Genomic DNA, 20,529 nt, shown 5'->3' with positions numbered 1-20,529 from the left:
GAAGATCGAATGTTTAATTTATTACGTGAGGTGCTTGACAGTGCATGCACCTGTAAAATTAGCAGTTGTAATGTTAAGCGCGGAATCAGCATAACGTGAGTACATCTGTCTAGAAATATGTTTGGTAAAATGAAAACGTAAGAAAACAATCACACACTAAAGTATACCGATATATAATAAATATGTATCAGTCTAACAAACTTACCAACTCACTCTGTTCCTCGTACCTAGTGAATTGTTAGGCTGCCTTCTCGTGAATAATTGGTTCAGACCACAAAACGGCTGCCTTTGTGTGAAGTGGTGAAACCAGACTTCTATCTATCAACTGTGGCGGCTTAGATGGTAAAGGTCCAAATTCAGCGGGCTGCCCCACCGTTCCACTAGTCAGGTCTTAATTCCCAACTCCTGGATAGTTGGGCCCCTAATGGGTGTTGCTTGCAGCAAAGGCAGGTATTGAAAGGGTGTTTTTAGGGGAGGGAAAGGGGGTTGATAATGGCCTAGTGCTTCTGAAGAGTTGGTTGCATTGCATGCCCCAATGCGACATGGCCGCATGTATGATCAGGCCCCTGCTCCTGCAAGTGCACACAATGCACCAATGCAAAGTTTGGGAATTGTGTAGACTTGCTCTGATAATGCACCCGACTGGTGTAGAGGTTTTGGATAACCATTTCAAAAAGATGAAAGGAAACGATGTGAAACAGTGCAGGAATCATTAAACAGAATGTCGCTAACAGTATCTGAGGTAATACTCCCTCAATAACAATCTCTCACAGTCCATGCAGGTACACAGCTCTTCAGGCATTGTAGTAAAGTCCTTTCATGTTACTGCTTGCCACAAAACATCATTTACTATTCTTGTACTGTTCACAGTTGCAGCCCTTGCAATTAAATACACTTTCAGCAGCAAACAGCCTTAACAGCCTGCAGACTTCTGTTCACAGAGCAGGGGTGGATCTCACTGCAGTGTCTGTAACATGCTGTCTCCTCAGATGTTTCTCTCTCGCTCTCTGCTTCTCTCCTCCTTCTCCTTGCTGCATCTGATTCTCTCTGACATGTCCTCTCTCTTCCAATCTGTCTGTATCTCTCTCTCCTCTCTATTCTCTCCTGTCTCTCCTTTTTGCTATCTCTCTCTCCTCCCTCTTATCTGCTCTCTGTCTCTTCTTGCTGCCATCTCTATTTGTTCTCTGTCTCTCGTTTCTGCTATATCTCTCTTCTCCCGTTTATCTGCGCTCTGTCTCTCCGTTCTGCTATCTCTCTCTTCTCCCTTTTATCTGCGCTCTGTCTCTCCTTTCTGCTATCTCTCGCTCTTCCCTCTTATCTGCTCTCTGTCTCTTCTTGCTGCTATCTCTATTTGTTCTCTGTCTCTCTGTCTCTCGTTCCTGCTATATCTCTCTTCTCCCTTTTATCTGCTCACTGTCTCTCCTTTCTGCTATCCCCTTCTTTTCATATCTGCTATCTCTGTCTATCCTCCTATCGGCTATCTCTGTCTCTCCTCCTATCAGCTATCTCTGTCTCTCCACCAATCTGCTATCTCTGTCTCTCCACGTATCGACTATCTCTCCTCCTATCTGCTATCTCTGTCTCTCCTCCTATCTGCTATCTCTGTCTCTCCTCCATTTGGCTATCTCTGTCTCTCCTCCTATCTGCTATCTCTGTCTCTCCTCCTATCGGCTATCTCTGTCTCTCCTCTTATCTGCTATCTCTGTCTCTCCTCCTATCGGCTATCTCTGTCTCTCCTCCTATCTGCTATCTCTGTCTTTCCTCCTATCGGCTATCTCTGTCTCTCCTCCTATCTGCTATCTCTGTCTCTCCTCCTATCGGCTATCTCTCCTCCTATCTGCTATCTCTGTCTCTCCTCCTATCTGCTATCTCTGTCTCCCCACCTATCTGCTATCTCTGTCTCTCCTCCTATCTGCTATCTCTGTCTCTCCTCCTATTGGCTATCTCTGTCTCTCCACCTATCTGCTATCTCTGTCTCTCCACCTATCTGATATCTCTGTCTCTCCTCCTATCCGCTATCCTTGTCTCTCCACCTATCTGCTATCTCTGTCTCTCCTCCTATCTGCTATCTCTGTCTCTCCACCTATCTGCTATCTCTGTCTCTCCTCCTATCTGCTATCTCTGTCTCTCCACCTATCTGCTATCTCTGGCTCTCCTCCTATCTGCTATCTCTGTCTCTCCTCCTATCTGCTATCTCTGTCTCTCCTCCTATTTGCTATCTCTGTCTCTCCTCCTATCTGCTATCTCTGTCTCTCCACCTATCTGCTATCTCTGTCTCACCACCTATCTGCTATCTCTGTCTCTCCTCCTATCTGCTATCTCTGTCTCTCCTCCTATCTGCTATCTCTGTCTCTCCTCCTATCTGTTATCTCTGTCTCTCCACCTATCTGCTATCTCTGTCTCTCCACCTATCTGCTATCTCTGTCTCTCCACCTATCGGCTGTCTCTGTCTCTCCTTCTATCTGCTATCTCTGTCTCTCCCCTATCTGTTATCTTTGTCTCTCAACCTATCTGCTATCTCTGTCTCTCCTCCTATCTGCTATCTCTGTCTCTCCTCCTATCTGCTATCTCTGTCTCTCCACCTTTCTGCTATCTCTGTCTCTCCTCCTATCTGCTATCTTTGTCTCTCCTCCTATCTGCTATCTCTGTCTCTCCTCTTATTTGCTATCTCTGTCTCTCCTCCTATCTGTTATCTCTGTCTCTCCACCTATCTGCTATCTCTGTCTCTCCACCTATCTGCTATCTCTGTCTCTCCACCTATCGGCTGTCTCTGTCTCTCCTTCTATCTGCTATATCTGTCTCTCCCCTATCTGTTATCTTTGTCTCTCAACCTATCTGCTATCTCTGTCTCTCCTCCTATCTGCTATCTCTGTCTCTCCTCCTATCTGCTATCTCTGTCTCTCCACCTTTCTGCTATCTCTGTCTCTCCTCCTATCTGCTATCTTTGTCTCTCCTCCTATCTGCTATCTCTGTCTCTCCTCTTATTTGCTATCTCTGTCTCTCCTCCTATCTGCTATCTCTGTGTCTCCACCTATCTGCTATCTCTGTCTCTCCTATCTGCTATCTCTGTCTCTCCACCTCTCTGCTATCTCTGTCTCTCCACCTATCTGCTATCTCTGTGTGGTGGTCGAGTACTGATAGGAAATCCTTCCCTTACCTTGTCCTCCAGACACGAGTCAGGTTCTTTTCTCTTTTGGATATCCGGTGGTCAGGAGATAAATACTTCAATGAAAGGGACAAGGATTGGTCAAACAACTTGATTTTATTGAGAATGCGGTAAGGCTAGTTTTGGTAAGCCACCGCGCCACTGACCCCTTCAGCTCAATATTAATGACAAAATAATGCGTCTGATCAGCATAGAGCACAATAGCATTTAACATATAACATACACCTGGTGAGTATAAGGCAGAATAACGATAACATCTTCAATACACATTGTCTAATAAGGCACACTGGCAATCACAGTCACTACCCTCACGTCAACAATATCCGACTGGTGATGATGCAGCAACCATCAATAATAACCCAGCAAGACTCTTACGGTCACTACCGCGCCCACTAGAGGGCTACTTCTTATTCAGGTGTTTGGGGTATTGTGCTATTCACTATGGGTCAGGCACCGCACTTTTAGCCTCTACTGCTGAGTTAACTTGAATTGCAGCGGTACCACTAACACTGAATGTCACACCTTTAATATTAATAAATCAATTCCTAGGTAAATCACATAACATTAACATCATTTAAAACATTTGGTGCACCAATATTATCCCCGGTAACGTTACCATATTTTCCACTCAATCCTGGGCTGACCTGTGCACAGGGTAGTGTTCCAATGTCCTGCAGAGGTTTCCATCAAGGGTTAAATATTATAGTAGAAAGCAGAGCTGTTGCTCATTTCAGCCACAAGATGGCGCTGTTCTCTCAACAGCCAATGAATCTCTATCAGCACATGTACTCTGCAGCAGAGTATAATGTCCAGATATCAGTACACACACAGGATATAGCTGAAACGACCATCTTAATTGTTCCCTGCAGCCTGTGTATAGGTATGATCTAGGGGAAAAGCTCTCACAATCCTTCCTTGTACAAGAATGCAATGTCAGTTTTGGATAGATTCTCTCATCACTCTTCCCTCTGACACTGGGGTGTGTGCAATACACTGCAGGCTAAGGTTTTACCTTGAAAAGAGTTCTGTAGTTAGTGAATACTGTCTTTGGCACCCCGCTGCGTGTCCCCAGCTGTTCTCCGTCTGCTTTGCTGGCAATGTCACAGTTCTGGCAGCAGCTTATCTTCTCTCTGCTTGGCTGCACATCCTCCCCCTTGTTCCTTCTACCATGCTGCTCTCTCTCACCTCCTTCCTGCACAACCTCTTTCTGTTACTCCCCCAGCCAATCAGGGCCTTCATCCTCCTCATGTCAATAACTCCTGGGCACAAGTTTTCAGGAGCACAATTAACCCCTTGTAGCCCTGCATTTTAAAAGCGTTTATGCACTTCCTCTGTGCTGTTCAACAGGACTTTGGGGTACCACATCTGTCTCTCCTCCTATCTGCTATCTCTGTCTCTCCACCTATCGGCTGTCTCTGTCTCTCCACCTATCTGCTATCTCTGTCTCTCCACCTATCTGCTATCTCTGTCTCTCCTCCTATCTGCTATCTCTGTCTCTCCACCTATCTGCTATCTCTGTCTTTCCACTTATCGGCTGTCTCTGTCTCCACATATCTGCTATCTCTGTCTCTCCACCTATCTGCTATCTCTGTCTCTCCACCTCTCTGCTATCTCTGTCTCTCCTCCTATCTTCTATCTCTGTCTCTCCACCTTTCTGCTATTTCTGTCTCTCCTCCTATCTGCTATCTCTGTCTCTCCACCTATACTGCTGTCTCTGTCTCTCCACTTATCGGCTGTCTCTGTCTCTCCACCTATCTGCTATCTCTGTCTCTCCACCTATCTGCTATCTCTGTCTTTCCTCCTATCTGCTATCTCTGTCTCTCCACCTATCGGCTGTCTGTCTCTCCACCTATCTGCTATCTCTGTCTCTACACCTATCGGCTGTCTCTGTCTCTCCACCTATCTGCTATCTCTGTCTCTCCACCTATCTGCTATCTCTGTCTCTCCACCTATCTGCTATCTCTGTCTCTCCACCTATCTGCTATCTCTCACCCTCTTCCCATCTGCTATTTCCCTCTTTCTCTTTATGAGGAGAACAATGATCAGGACTATTATAGTCCTGGTCCAGCTCCTCCACTATCATTGATTTCGATTTAAATGGTGTCTCTAATTACAGTGGTTTTGGGTGCTACTAGCTCCCATGTTATCCAGTGGTTCAATGTAGTTTAATACTGTACATGTGTTATAAATTTGCATCACGAATGTTGCTATATATTGTGAATATACAGTATGCCGATGTTGTGATATAAATCTAAAGTTATTGCTACCACAGTTATGGACTTGACCATATATAGTTAATACTTGGCTAATATAAGTCACCTGTTGTAGTTTAAATGGTAAAATGTGCCGTATACAGTCTGCAAGTAGATATAGTCTAAACGCAATGACTTTCTATGGGGTAGGTACTATTGTATTAAGATTGTGTCCTGTGCGTATTTATGTTAATTGTTCTATAAGTTACACAAGTAATTCTTAATTGTGGCCAAGTGGAGTGTTTAATTAGGGATAAAGGAGAACAATAGGTGTGGGTTAAACAACTAGCAAATGCAGATACTATCAACCTTTTCATGGTTTGAAAAACTGCAAGCAGTCAGCATGGAGACTTCATCTGTTTATCGCGAGTCAGAGAAGGAAGCCAGTGTCTGATTGGTTATTATAGTTTAGATCAGATTTTGCACATGAATCCGATGTTAGTAAATGATCACTAATGTGTACTGACGTTTATTGCCTAGAGAGAAAGGTCTTCTCTTCCTGATAGCTTAATCCGACATTTTCCAATGTGTTTACGTATTTATACTGAGAGATGCAAAGTTAATTGTCAATTAACAACAAATGTAATTTGATCATCATTTCAGATCATGTGTACTGTAGAAAAAAACATCTAAACAGTCATAATAAATGTGTATTCAATAAGGATGTATGAAACCACAGAGATTCTGCTTGTCACAATAAGTAATGAATTGCGGAAAATGTCACTTGGATTTGAAATTTATTAAAAAAAGGCAAAATGATCACCCTGAGGTCAGCGCTCTCATGATATCACAGCGTGGTTTATAATAATAGTAAATAAATAAAAGGCTTATTTAAAGAGGGTCAAATTAAACCGAACGTAGTTAAAACCAGTCGGGTGAATGACAGAGGGACTCACCCAATCAATATAAATATTTGCTGGTTAGTGTTAGGTCACAGGTCACTGCTCCCCGATGAAGTCATCAGACTCTTGGTCCGCCTGTGGGGAGGAACCCTTGTCGGATTTATACAGGACATGCCATTGTCGAGTCCAGAGAGGGGCGTAGTCAATCCATATGACAAAGTTAGGCGAATAGATAAGGTTTATCCTGGGTTGGTGATATAATGGTCTGACCTTTCCACCTTTATTGGTTTTACAAAAACTAAGCTGACTTCCCTGCTCTCGTCGCCACATATATTCAATTTGTATTCAATAAAACGGTGTCCTCTTCCATCTTATTCGATGTCCGTGTCTTTTATTAGTTAATGCTAAGTTGTATAGAAATTAGTTTGATTGGGTTGTGTTTGGGGTGTGGACTAACGCTATGCTTTTTAGCGTTTTATTTTGTCAGAGGACTACATTGCAGTCATGATTACCACTGGTTATAAAACACTTATCACACACAATGCACTGTGTAATAAAAATCAATCAATAAACAGTTAAACAATGGGCAGCGTGCCCTCCGAAATGCTCAGCCAGCCCCAGTGCCAGGCAGTCTGGGCTGGTTTCCCCAACAACAGGGAGGTCAAGAGAATGACGTTCTCCTGCTATCGTGAAATCAGCCACGATTTGTGGTCAGCACAAGTTGCCTCTATATTTATTGAGGTGAAAAAAGTAGCAGAGGCAACCAGCACAGCACTGTAAAGTACTGGAGTTATTCCCAATCCCCCTGGGCTTGTCAAGGTCTAGTCAGCATGTAGACTTTATTAGACCAGGATCATTTCCAGTTTGGGGAGGCCAAAACAGATTTGGCTATTTAGCAGTTGTGCCAATCAGACAGGTTATATGGGGACCTGGTATAGGCTGATGATGGCACGCAGAGGCTGATAGCAGTCTTCTTTCAATTTGATTTACTGAGATGCCCCAGAATGATCCAATCAATGTGGATCAAATCATTGTCAATTGGGCAAGAATGCCGTTGTGTAAGACCAACATTAGAAACAGGATAGCCAAACTACCTCTGATTCACAAGTTGCAGGTGACAACAGGGGGTAAATGTATTATACTCCGATTTTTGCAAATAAACGATATTCTGCGACTTTGACAGCAAAAATGTAAACTGCAGTGTGTTTAAAGGAAATTTTTGCTGTCAAAGTATCATCGATTTGCAAAAATCATGGCATAATACATTTACCCCAAGGACTTGATCCTCGATTCTATATCACTCATCAGATATATGTCTATTAATGATATGGATACTCAGAATGGACACAGTACCTATAGCTGGTGATATAAAAGGCTCCTTGTGACTCTCACATACACAGCTGTATTCTGTAGAGGTCACATGCACAAGCTAGTAATGTATAGAGAGGCACCAGTATCAAATCATAGAATCAAAGGAAAATCTAGAAGAGATTGTCAAGGATGCTGAAGATCAAAGAGCTAGAGGAGTGTTTGGCCAGACATTAAGTAACTCACTTATTAAACAAGCACTGAAGCAGAAAGCAGAGACAAGATCAATAGCCTTCAGAGGAGCAGTACTGTATAACACATTAGGCAGTGACTATCTGCAATGGTCAAGTGTCTCAGCGGGTGTCCAATTTAAAGTGAGAACACATGTATCCAGATTCTATTCATTGCAATCACGCGCAGCTGAAGACACCTGTCGGATGAAGCACATGGATATGTGCAAACTCCCCCAGTACTTTACCAACACTGTATCCCCCACCCTCTCTTTTTAAAGGAAATATCAACCCAAGTACATTTTTATGTAATCAAGAGACCCCAAGTAGCCACATGTCAGTGTGTAGTGGGCACTGTCCAGTCAGGAGTGAGGAGAACGAGAAGATCCAAACGGGTAACATTTATTGGCAGAGGTGCAGGAACATCACATGGCAAAGGGGGTAACATGATCAGTAACACAGCAATGGGTGCACAGAAAAGGAGTTCACAGCAGAAAATAGCAGTTTTCTGAGTGTTCTGGTCTAAATAACAGCACTAGACCAGGCAGAGTCATAAAAGAGTTCAACAAAAACACTCATTCCTCTAGTAGAGCAACTCAGTGTGTGCCGTCATATCTTATAAAGGCCATAAGACCGCCCAGTTATGTCATAAAGGAGCTCTCAAACTCTCTAAAGCATACTGGGGCACATTTATCAATGTTCTCAAAAAGGGAAAAATAGTTTCCAATCCTTATCGCATTGATAATGATTGAACTATTTCTCAAATTTATGAAGAACACAACACAGAAACAGCAGTTCCGATAAACTGCTGTTTCTGTGATAAAAAAAAATACTTACCACGTCCTCTTCGTAATGCGCCGTCTCCGGATCTCCTCCTTGTCTTCTTCGTTCTTCTTCATACTGCAATTGCGCATGTGCAGTTCAAAGACCTGGGCATGCGCACAATCATCTAGTTGCAGAGACAGAGCGGTGAGTGACAGGGAGGGATCATGTGATCCCTCCACACATGCGCTGTCCAGCTCTGCTCTTCGGAGCAGAGCTGACAGCACTGACATTTTTCAATTATGATAATGTACGCCAGCTTCAGCTACAAGTGCCGTTGAAGTTACGGTAAGTGTGTGAAAGTATAATAGCACCACTTGTTAAATATGCCCCATTGTCCTGATTTTAGGGAGACTATCCTGCCGACTTTTGTGCTGAGTGCTGAGGCTATTGAGAGGTACATCCCTGATAACCAGGTGATATTTTGGAATTCAGACATTTCTTCTCTCCGCGACTTGTCATGTGACGGAAGCACTGATTGATCAGCTTGTTCAGTCATTGGTAATAGATACATAAACCATTAGAGAGAAGCTGGAGTGAGGAGTTTATCCACATAGGCATCATGCCCATTCTGTGCAGATACTTTAGGTTAGGTGAGTTTAATATTAAAAACTGTGTTCAGGTGAACATTTCCATTAAAAAGCGATGGTTGTGATGCGGTTACTTTGAGATGGGGACATTTCTACCCCTCCTTGATTAGAATATTGTGAGTGTATCCCTGTGCAGCAACTGAGTTGCGTAGGACATAATACACATGTCTAGGGCTCCTGCCGTTGAGATACATGGTGGACGAGGGGTTAATAATGTGTTTGAGTGATTTATCTCCTTTAAATACACCATGAAGATAATTTCTGAATGTGCAGAACATGCAGACAGGCGGAACTTTACAGCCATCTGTCCTACTGCTTGTCTCCTAAAGTACTGCTCAGTGTAGCTTCATTTATGTCTAAATTAATCATCATGAAGTGAGGGGACGTCGGGTCTGTCAAATTACATGTGTCATGTTTGTGATTCAGTGATCTTGTGCAGCAAAACAAGGTGGTGTGCATATGTGTGCATAATTAGGTGCCTTGGCGTGCGAGGAGCACCATTCACTTGCCCAGCCCCTCACATTGGAGAATGCTAATGTTTGCACCTGTACAGAGACGAGCTATGAAGAATTGCATCATTAAGTGGGCAGGGCACAGAGTGTGATGGCGCTATTGGTGTCTTCGCCTCATCCCAATTGGCGTTCACTGGAGTAGGTGAGGGCTTGATGGTGGCATTTGCTTTATCACGGAACATCCCCATCCACCTTGCAGGCAGAGAGAGAATGGGAGGTCTCACTCTAATCCGAGAGTCTCCCAAACATAACGGGAAAGTAGGCAGCTATGACCTTTAAATTGGCCTAATGCACTTAATATAATATAAAAATTACAGGAGCTTAAGCCACCTTGAAGAACAAGTAAAGCCATTATTTGACTTTAATATATATGGAGGCCTGTGTATTACTGAGCTGAAATAACTGGATGCAATTACTTTCCTGGCTGCTCAGGCGAAGAAACCTTGACTGGGATTCTAAATCTATTTGTATAGGCTACTGGTTTTTAATAATGAGCCTTTTATTTTCTATTTTAATCTTTTGATTGAAATTTTTTAGGATTAAGTTAAAGTATTTTGGCAATAGTTTAAATGAATTCCACTTCTCCCGTCAAGCAATACTGTTCACTATTGATTGTCTAGTGATGTAGCTCTTCCGCATCATGGAGTCATGTGATACTCAGACTGTAAGCTCCCACTTCTTCTTATCCACATCATGGAGTGATGTGATACTCAGACTGTAAGCTCCCACTTCTTCTTATCCACATCATGGAGTCATGTGATACTCAGACTGTAAGCTCCCACTTCTTCTTATCCACATCATGGAGTGATGTGATACTCAGACTGTAAGCTCCCACTTCTTCTGAGCCAAAGACCAACAGCAGATTAGTGGTAGGGATGTTGACCATTTTCGTAATTGCTCAAATTTTCAGTGGCTTTGACTCATTTGTACCTGTAAAGACCATCAATAAACATACACTATGACATCCTACTAGATACTTTGAAGCTTTATTCATTCAGTTATTTAGCAAATATTGGCAGTATGTATGTAGTGTGGACCACATTCTCTTAACAAAGCTGGTGCAAATAATACGGATACTAAACACGTACTTTAGAGATGCCCTGAACTTGAATCGACAACATTTGCATAGGCACTGCCGTACTGTGCATTGTCTACGACCGTCAACCCCTTCCCATCCCGATTCTGCCCTTCAAGTCGTAGACGGTTGCAAGTGTCAGTTGCATTCAGACATGGATTGCATTCAATTGCGCTCACTGACGTCAGCCCAGTTCTGGCTCATGCGCAGAGCTTTTTTGCACCTAAATGGACTTACATCTGAAGATGAATTAGGCCCTTTGTATCTTAATCCACTTTGTTATAAGAGAGCATTATGTATGAAACTAAATTGTTAAACTGCAGTTATTAAGACAGAAAGGGACAAAATAATGTAGGATTGAAAAATAATAGAGTCTATGGAAAGTGTACCTCCTCAGGGGCAAATGCAGGATTTGTAGAGGGGGGTCTCCACACCACGCCACCAGTGGGCGTGACCAGCATGCATGGGGGCTTGGCTAAAATTTTAGACAGTGCTTGGCTGCTCTCCAACTCTTCCTATCCCCATAATATACATGGGCAATGCTGCGTGCACTACTGTGTGCTCTCCCTTTTCAAGCAGAGCTGTGTGAAGTGGGAGCATGGTCCAGCCACCTCAATTATACAGTGCCCCAGGCTTAGAGGGGAGTTTCCAGGCACTAGAAACCCCCCCCCCCTTGTTTGCCTATGGCTTGGTTAATGGAAAACCTTTTTGTAGGTGGTTATAACTGCATATTAATTACTTTTTCATGAAAGTTTCCTTCTAAGAAAAATGCCTGCTCATTCAGCCTTACATTTCCGCTATGTACCTAATAAATACCAGGTAATTTCTGAAATCTCCATCAAAAAGAATAGTGACAGGTCATTTTTTCCCAATATAATTAATCCTAACTACAGTCATTTTCACTTCTACTAGGACTTTGCCACTCGGTGGAAATCTTGGTAGATATATCCGGGCAGTGTCGGACTGAGGCATGAAGGGCCCACCGGGGGACTGCAACGCTAGGGGCCCACCAGAGGGGGTGTGGCCAGCCATCATAGAGGCGAGACCAGACACTAAAGGGAGAGTGGTCAGCCCACGAAAGACAGCTAGCACCATAGTGTAGTATATAAAGAATGCAGTGTGCTCATCCTCTTTTAAAATGGCAGGCTGACTGCGCACCTAGTTACTAACCTGCTCATGCTCCCCTGGGCGGTTGGATATCCGGAACTCCTACTCTCATCTGCCCTGCTCAAAGTGAAAAACACACTACCGTGCAGGTTCAGAGAGCCCAGATTCGGCTCTCTGCACATGTGTGGTAGTGTGTTTAACGGGAGTGTTTGGCAAAAACGAGGGGGGGGGGAGAGGGGTTGCGCTCTACTCTTACTGTTGCAAGAGCAGCACTAACACAGGGTATCCCTCCCTACGAACTAATAATATACTGAAAGTTAAGCGCTCATTGACTTATGTATTATTCCAAGTGTAATGCTAATAATAAAATTTGTATTTTTCTATATCTTGTATTAGGCTGTGAGCAAGAGGCTCGGTTCAATTAGTGGGATAACATTTAATGTTAGTTTTATCGCAATTTATTGAATGCTGGTTAAAATACATAAAAATACATTAATATAGACAAATAAAATACTCCCATTAAACCACAGTATTTATATTATGAGGCATTGATTTTTATATACATACATATGGTATGGCATCAATTGAACATACATAAAAAATCAGACAACCCTAGGTATATAGACCTGGACTAGTCTAGCTATTGGGAGGCAAATGGCAGTGGGTATAAATGCTGCATTGATCCAGATATAACACAGTCACTGATATCTCAATAAAATAATGATCATAGCATACAAGTCCAGTAGATGGGAATTGGTATTTCTTTAAGTATCTGCTAGTGCAATATAAATATTCAGATCACTGTCCACATATATCACATGGTTATTGCTGCAATGCTTTCAAATTTAACTTTGTTTACTTGTAGTTTCGATGTATATAGAGATGGTGGCCGGGTACCCAGTGTGCTGAAATCAGAGGATGTTTCTCATGGTCCGTGCTTGTTACTGTTGGAGAGGAAGGCGCCTGCGTTCCACTGTGGAACGCATCTGTCCCTTCCTGTTCTCGCGTATGTCCAATAGATGAATTGTATGCAAGTCGGGAGTCAGCTATTTTCTTAGCTCCTCCCTAACAATGGAGGGGGCGTGGCTATAATGTGGCGGGGCCTACCGGTGGATAGTCCGGCTGCCCTGCAGGCCAGTCCGAGCCTGTATCCGGGTCACTGCTGGTCTGCTACAGGTGCGGAAATGAATAGGGCAGTGTAGTACATGTCCTGTTTTGATAAACTAAATAACTTGAAACAACCCCCATCCCCTTCATCTGAGAGAAGTTCTGTGTCTCCCGCTAATAACATGCTAATTGACCCGGCTAGTATGCTAAATAGCCCATTCAGGATGCGAATCACAACCACTACTGTATACCAGCTCCGGATTAGTGCTCTGCACCAATGAGAACGGCTGTAAGGGAGCAGGGGGCTGGTGAGGAAAGAACAGTATGTTGCTCTGTAGGATTTGTAGAGGGGGGTCTGACCAGCATGCATGGGGGCATGGCTATAATATTAGACAGTGCTTGGCTGCTCTCCAACTCTTCCTATTCCTATACTTTAGATAGGTAATGATGCGTGCACTACTGTTAGGTGCACGCAGCTCTCCCTTTTCAAGCAGAGCCGTGTGAAGCGAGGGCAGGGTCCAGCCACCTCAATTATACAGTGCCCCAGGCTTGGAGGGGGTTTCCAGGCACTAGGAAACCCCCCATCGGTTTGCCTATGTATGCATTTAACAAACAGACTGCACTATTTATCTTCCTCACTCCCAGCTGAACCGGAGGGAGGTAAAGGACAGTTCTGTTTCCTTCAGGTTTTCTATATATATACCGTACTAAACCAATGAGGACCTGTCACAGAGCTGAAGTGGCCTCTTTAATGTAAAAGTTTTTGCAATATATCCTAAAAAAATCAAATGCGGTAGATAAGCTTCGTGTTGCTGCTAATATGCTTTCCTTATGTAGAACAAGTAGTGAACTGCAGGAGGGTCTAACCTCAGCTTCTTCTCCTAATGAGCACAGAACATGCAGTGATTCAGTCATGGAACCCAGTGAATACTAATGTCACAATACAAATGAAGGATCCTAATAGTCAATCCATAGAGTGTTGGATTTTGGAGAACTCCAGGGGTACTCTGTGTGAGATCGCTGCATTCATTTACTCCTCTTGCACATAACTTAGCGTAAACCCAGTCCTGAATGAAATCTTGAAAATGTATTTTTCTCACACTTAGAAATAGCTTTGTCTACGTCTTACTGTGGAAAACTGTATTTTACGACACTAATATATTTGCATGAATTGTCCTTGTAGATTTAAAAGATAATTACAGACTGGAGGGCATATTTAGTAAACTACAAGTTTGAAAAAGTGGAGATGTTGCCTATAGCAACCAATCAGATTCTAGCTGTCATTTAGTAGAATGTGCTAAATAAATGACAACTAGAATCTGATTGGTTGCTATAGGCAACATCTCCACATTTTCAAACCCGCAGTTTAGTAAATATACCCTTGAATGTATTATTTATCATATTTTATGGACATGATGAAATGTATTCCGCATCCTCGTTGTCAGCACAGATCGGCTTACAGAAAAACCCTGTCTGTGTTATGTATAATTTATGGCTTATTTTTTTATATAGTACCTGCATATAACTCAGCAATTTAAAGTGGAGAATCAATCATTCACATCAGACCCTGCCCCTGTGGAACTTGCAATCTATATTCCCTAACACAAAAACTAGGGTTAATTTAGTAAGAAGCCAATTAGGCTATCAGTATGTCTTTGGATTGTGGGAGTAAACCGGAAGCACCCAGATGAAATCAATGCAGACACGGGGAGAATATACAAGCTACAAGCTCCACACGGTGCCCTAGTTGTCACAGAACCCGTGATCCCAGCGTTGTGAGGCAGCAGATATAACCACTGTTCCTTCCTGATGCCCAAATTTAATGTTAAATAAACCATGTGACTATAATTTATGAATAAAGTGTTTTGGTTTTTTTTATTACAATAAAAACCCCTAATAAAATAATGCAGTTGAGGAAGTCAGGATGTTTAATTGTGTCTTAAAATCTAATGCTGCAGACACCCTCAGCAGCAACCAAGCTGAAGTCTGAAAATTGGGCCATGTAGCTTTGTATGTGGCCCCCAAATGGTCAGCTCACCTGAAAATCTGTTCAGCAGATGACAGCTGGGGGCTTTTGTGTTAATCACAATAGCAAGAGCCCATTTTATGGCCCAAACGACAAACGCCCAATCTATCTATCCAACCTGACCAACCAATTTTGTGGTCAAATGGGCAATGGATGCTGCCACTTGGTCCGAGTGGTAGGGTTTGTCGAGGAGCCTAAGAGTCTGTGACCTTTCCTTACTCTCACCACAGTTCCTGAATGCTTTGATGATTTACAAAACAAGATGTATCTATTACAAAGCAATTAAACACTAAAAAATTAGGTTTCAAACGCAGTTTGAAAAGAGGCATTTGGTTATAGAAATGCTGCTGTTCAGCCTCATCTACTTGCTAATGCAGCTTCATTAGGCCAGGTACCCACATGTGTTGCATGACAAACTCACGCATTTCACTAGTGTTCAAAATTCACTTTAGTAGGCTTCTCCAGTTTACCCGCGGCAATGCATTTGGAAAATTATAATGCTCTGGAACTTTAGTAAAATTTTGAGTGGTCATATTAGAAACAATGGCTTCTATTGTCACCCCCTGTTACATGCGATGTACTATCATGAAAAAAAAAGCGCTAGTAAACCGCAGGAAAGTTTGAGGCATTAAACAGTATAGAATATTATATTATTATTTATTTATTAATTATTTACTTTTATATTAAGAGTATTTTCACATCCAAGCTTTACAAGTAGCAAAAAAAAAATCAAATAGGAAAACATAGCATATCAGTTAATTCCAGTAGTCCTTGCAGAGTATTTTTATTAAGTATTGGACTGCTGTTCTCTCATTCAGGCTCCTGCACTACCCCAGATCGATGTACAAACCTCCTAAACAACTTATTAAAAATGTCTGCTTTCAGCAAAGGGATTAGACAGGTTGCAGACAGATTTAGTTAGGTATTTTATTTGAGCTCAGTAATACACTGCCTTTCATATAGTATATAATGCTGTTTTTTATTTATTTATTTTCTTTATAAAAAACGATGGCAAAAAAGTCTATTTAATACAAACTAAGTTTAATCATCCATCATTAATCAATTTCTTTTCTTTAATCTGCTGTGTAGTAATCAACTTGAGAGGGGCATATTATTCTATTAGAATCCTTGAATTCTACAGTATTCTGTTAACTCAGCCTGTAGTAATCTTTACATTTCTTATTTCTTTTTTTAAATCTTTTTAATGAACAACAAAGAAAGAAGAGAAGATGACAGTAAAATATAATCAAAACAATCTGTGTTTATACTATACTATATATATATATATATATATATATATACATATATATATATATATATATATACATATATATATATATATATATATATATATATAGTGTAATAGATATATATAGATATATATATATATATATATATATATATATATATATATATATATATTATATATATATTCAGGACAGGAATTCTGTACAGTATACATTAAAAAAATGAATTAAATACACCAAGCGGAGGGATATTAAAAGAAAATATATAAAAGAATAAAGTAATAAAATTATAACGAAAAAAAAACGATACCCAAAAAGATCTGATTTAAACCTACTAACAAACCAGTGAAATTTTGTAGAGAGAATAATAATATTATATTAAAAATATAAAATACGGCATGTCTGGGTAAAAAAGGTAACGTGGGGTTGGTGGGGGGGCTACACGGTTAATTAGTATGAGCTAAGAGTAGGAAAGGGGAGGTACCTGGCCAGTCTAGGTAATATACAATTTAATATAACATAACGTAAGTGGGCGTAAGAGTGTAGAAAGGTCTAATTATAATTGGACAATGTTGAAGATTCAAAGATTTTCATGGTGGTGGCTCTTTAGGTAAAGATTCTATAGATGCTCTCCATTTCATATAAAATCTCTCCACTCACTTCACTATATCCGGGAGGGTTACACTCTTATAATCTTTACATTTTGGGTAAAGAAATATGTTATGTTTATTAGGTCACTATTAATATATTCACAATCACATTTTAACATCATATAGGCTAGTAGCAATATATTGACTTTCAATGATTTGATTTGCGGTATACTTTAACACTATACATTAAAACATCGCCATGGAACTTGTTTGGTTTTTTTTATACAATTTTGACACATTTTTTATATATTTGTCTATTAAATAACAATATTTTTATTAATCCTTACTTATAGTTTTAGAATGATGCACTTTAAAGCACTTTGTTAATTTAATCACGTTACTATTTTAGTATATCAATATTGCACACACAATATAAATTTGTCACTTGTAATACACTAATATTATATAATAGGTTATCCTAACACAATTATCTCTTATATGCATGGTTTATGTGTATGTACTATTGGTGATTCAATCTCTAATAATGTCATGAAGAGGAGATTAATTTTGATAACATTATGACTATGAGCCAATTGGAATCTTAATAAATTGTTATTAATTATAAATCAATACAAATACTAATTAATATCAAAGATAAAACCACTATGGGAACAATATCTAATAGTTACTATCATAGATAAAATTAATGTAGAACACCTGAGAAACTACAAATAAATAACTTATTAACTGGATGTTCCATAGTGGAAGACAATTAGATAGACAGATTAAAAGGTATTAGAATATCAATGCAAACTGAGGAATATGTCTAGCAGTGATAGCATATGTCAACAATAGGATAATATATGATTGCCATAACGGATTGTTTAAAACCTTATTACTAATAGAACAACATTAGAGAAATTTGGCAGGCTGCTGAGGTTGTCAATTATCTGTAACAATGGAGTTTGGTTAGTCTAACTATAAGAAGATACTGTTACCAGTAATCCCCTTGACAAAGCCACATTGGTGAAACGTACGTCGGATAGGATGCCACAAACCCGGGAGTGGATACCGGCAGCGGTTGCATGCCACATATCTCCCGCATAAGTGGCTAAATGGTTAGCACTTCTGCCTTACAGCACTGGGGTCATGAGTTCAATTCCCGACCATGGCCTTATCTGTGAGGAGTTTGTATGTTCTCCCCGTTTTTGCGTGGGTTTCTTCCGGATGCTCCGGTTTCCTCCTACACTCCAAAAACATACTGGTAGGTTAATTGGCTGCTAACAAATTGACCCGAGTCTGTGCGTATGTCTGTATGTGTGTGTGTTAGGGAATTTAGACTGTAAGCACCCATGGGGCAGTGACTGATATGAGTGAGTTCTCTGTACAGCGTTGCAGAATTAGTGGCGCTATATAAATAAATGGTGATGATGATGATAAGTGTAAATTATCTGTTTAAAGTTACATTTTGATTAAGTAAAGGGACAAAATTGGAAAAAGAAAGACGTTTTTTTTAACCTTATAGGGCGCACTAATAAGGAGGCAAGGCTATATAGAAAAAGAGCTGCTGCAAAAAAGGTGATCGCAACTCTCCTCTTGACAAAGTGGAAACAAAAACCAAACCAATTGCAGCGCTAAAATGTACATAAAATTTACATCTGTCTGTCCTGAGTGATATTCAAGAAAACTCCTCCATTACATCAATAAAAAGTTGATACATGTTTAATCAAAAGACTAAAACATAAAAAATAATAAATATACATATACCACCACATATAAAAAATATTTATGAACAAAGAATATCATGAATGAGGAATCCTAATAAACTTGCCTATAATGAAATTGGAGATTTAATAAGCCAGGGGGTGACATGCTATCTGTAGAGTGACACTATCTTTTTATGTCTGCTAACGGTAATTAATAACAGGATGACAAACTATGGAACAAACCTGAGCTGTGTGAATTAGCACAGATGATAACTATATGGCTGTCTTGCAGCTAGCATTCTCTCAATGAGTGTTATTTAGCTAGCGTCTCTCTCACTAATTAGAGAATAACAAAAAAGGCTAATATTTATATATCACTCAATTTTGGTCAGGTGTGATTCACACCACAAGACATTGTTTCATAAGCAGATATTTTACTATATATAATTATAAATGCCTGTGGCAATCTATAGGGTGATTACATTTGCAGCATATCTCCCTAAGCCACAATCCTGGGATGTCTTTTAGAATAATAAATGTTGTTATATATATATATATACAAGTTAACCCGTGCATGATACTCATGCATTCTAGTCAAATCAAACTACTTAAGGTATTAAAAAGGTTCTTGTCATGCATTTGGGTCATAGCCCAGGCCTCCTCAGGGAAAGAGCGTTACCTCCCGAGGTAAGCGCCCTTTTTTAACGTGGTTTTGTCCACATGTCACCACCTCATAATTTTTCTCCATCACCTCATCCTTCATCTTTATCGCCACATCTATCCAGATGTCTATCCAGACACAGGGATCTCTCTCAGCGGTCCTGAGTATCACACTCCTCTCGCTCTGTCACCCCTGGCAACCACCAACAACTCCCCACTGTCAACCCCGGCAACCACCAACCACTCCCAACTGTCACCCCTGGCAACCACCAACCACTCCCAACTGTCACTTCTCCTTCAAGTAATATATATATTTTTTAAAAAAATCTTTATAAACACTTTTAACAATTAACAAATTAAATTAACAAATTAAAAACATCTTAGTATACCAAATTTCAGCCCTTTCTGAGTTTTTTTTTCCACACACACTAAGAATTTAGTAGGTCAGTGTATAACTTCGCCCAGCAGGTGGCGCTGCAGCTTGTTTTTTGTTTTTTTTTCACACACACACACACACACAGACTAACACACGCCACTAGGCTTTTATATTATAGATATATATATATATTATGCTCTCTGAAATTACATACTACAGATTTTTCCTTAATAGTGAACCCGATTGATCTGTTTGATCAAATGTATACATATAAATTAATTGGGTTTCTGGATGAATTAAGTTTGTACACTAAAAGCGATATGAGAGATATGATTATATTGATTTAATATTTAAATATTTAATATTTAGAGTACACCTATAATATTAAATAAATCTGTTAGTGTGACATAAGTATTATAGTATCAATTAAAATTGAGTATAACAATTGATAGCCCCCATGGTTGTATCCTTCTGTAATAAAGAAGTGAATGTATGAATGATCACAGCGAAGTTCCTGAGGGTGGTGTACTATAAAAAAGAGGCAAGGTTATGTTAATGAATAAGTTCATTAGGATGTATACACACTAAGTTCCTATATAGGAGTAACAACTTGAATGAAAATATAAGGGGCATATTAGTGGTTAGCACTTCTGCCTCACAACACTGGAGTCATGAGTTCGATTCCTGACCATGGCCTTATCCTTGTGGAGTTTGTATGGTCTCCCCGTGTTTGCGTGGGTTTCCTCCCACACTCCAAAAACATACTAGTAGGTTAATTGGCTGCTAACAAATTGACTCTAGTCTGTGTGTGTGTGTATGTTATTACAAAAAAAAATGCTTTTAAATTATAGAATGAGATAGGGACTTTTTTGGACTGGAGTGCCCCCCCCCCCATGTTTCCAACTCTGGTCTT

General features: G+C 40.5%; 1 protein-coding gene across 10 annotated transcripts in view; it reads left to right on the top strand.

The window, feature by feature from the left end:
• The window catches only part of DLG2 (discs large MAGUK scaffold protein 2), a 1,188,444-nt gene that overhangs the window by 1,034,969 nt on the left and 132,946 nt on the right, over positions 1 to 20,529 (top strand). The gene's annotated exons all lie outside the window — the stretch shown is intronic.

The sequence above is a fragment of the Mixophyes fleayi genome, chromosome 2 (assembly GCF_038048845.1).
Source record: "Mixophyes fleayi isolate aMixFle1 chromosome 2, aMixFle1.hap1, whole genome shotgun sequence".
NCBI lineage: Eukaryota > Metazoa > Chordata > Amphibia > Anura > Limnodynastidae > Mixophyes > Mixophyes fleayi.
The sequence above is the reverse complement of the archived record's forward strand: the minus strand, read 5'-3'. Positions and strand labels throughout refer to the sequence as shown.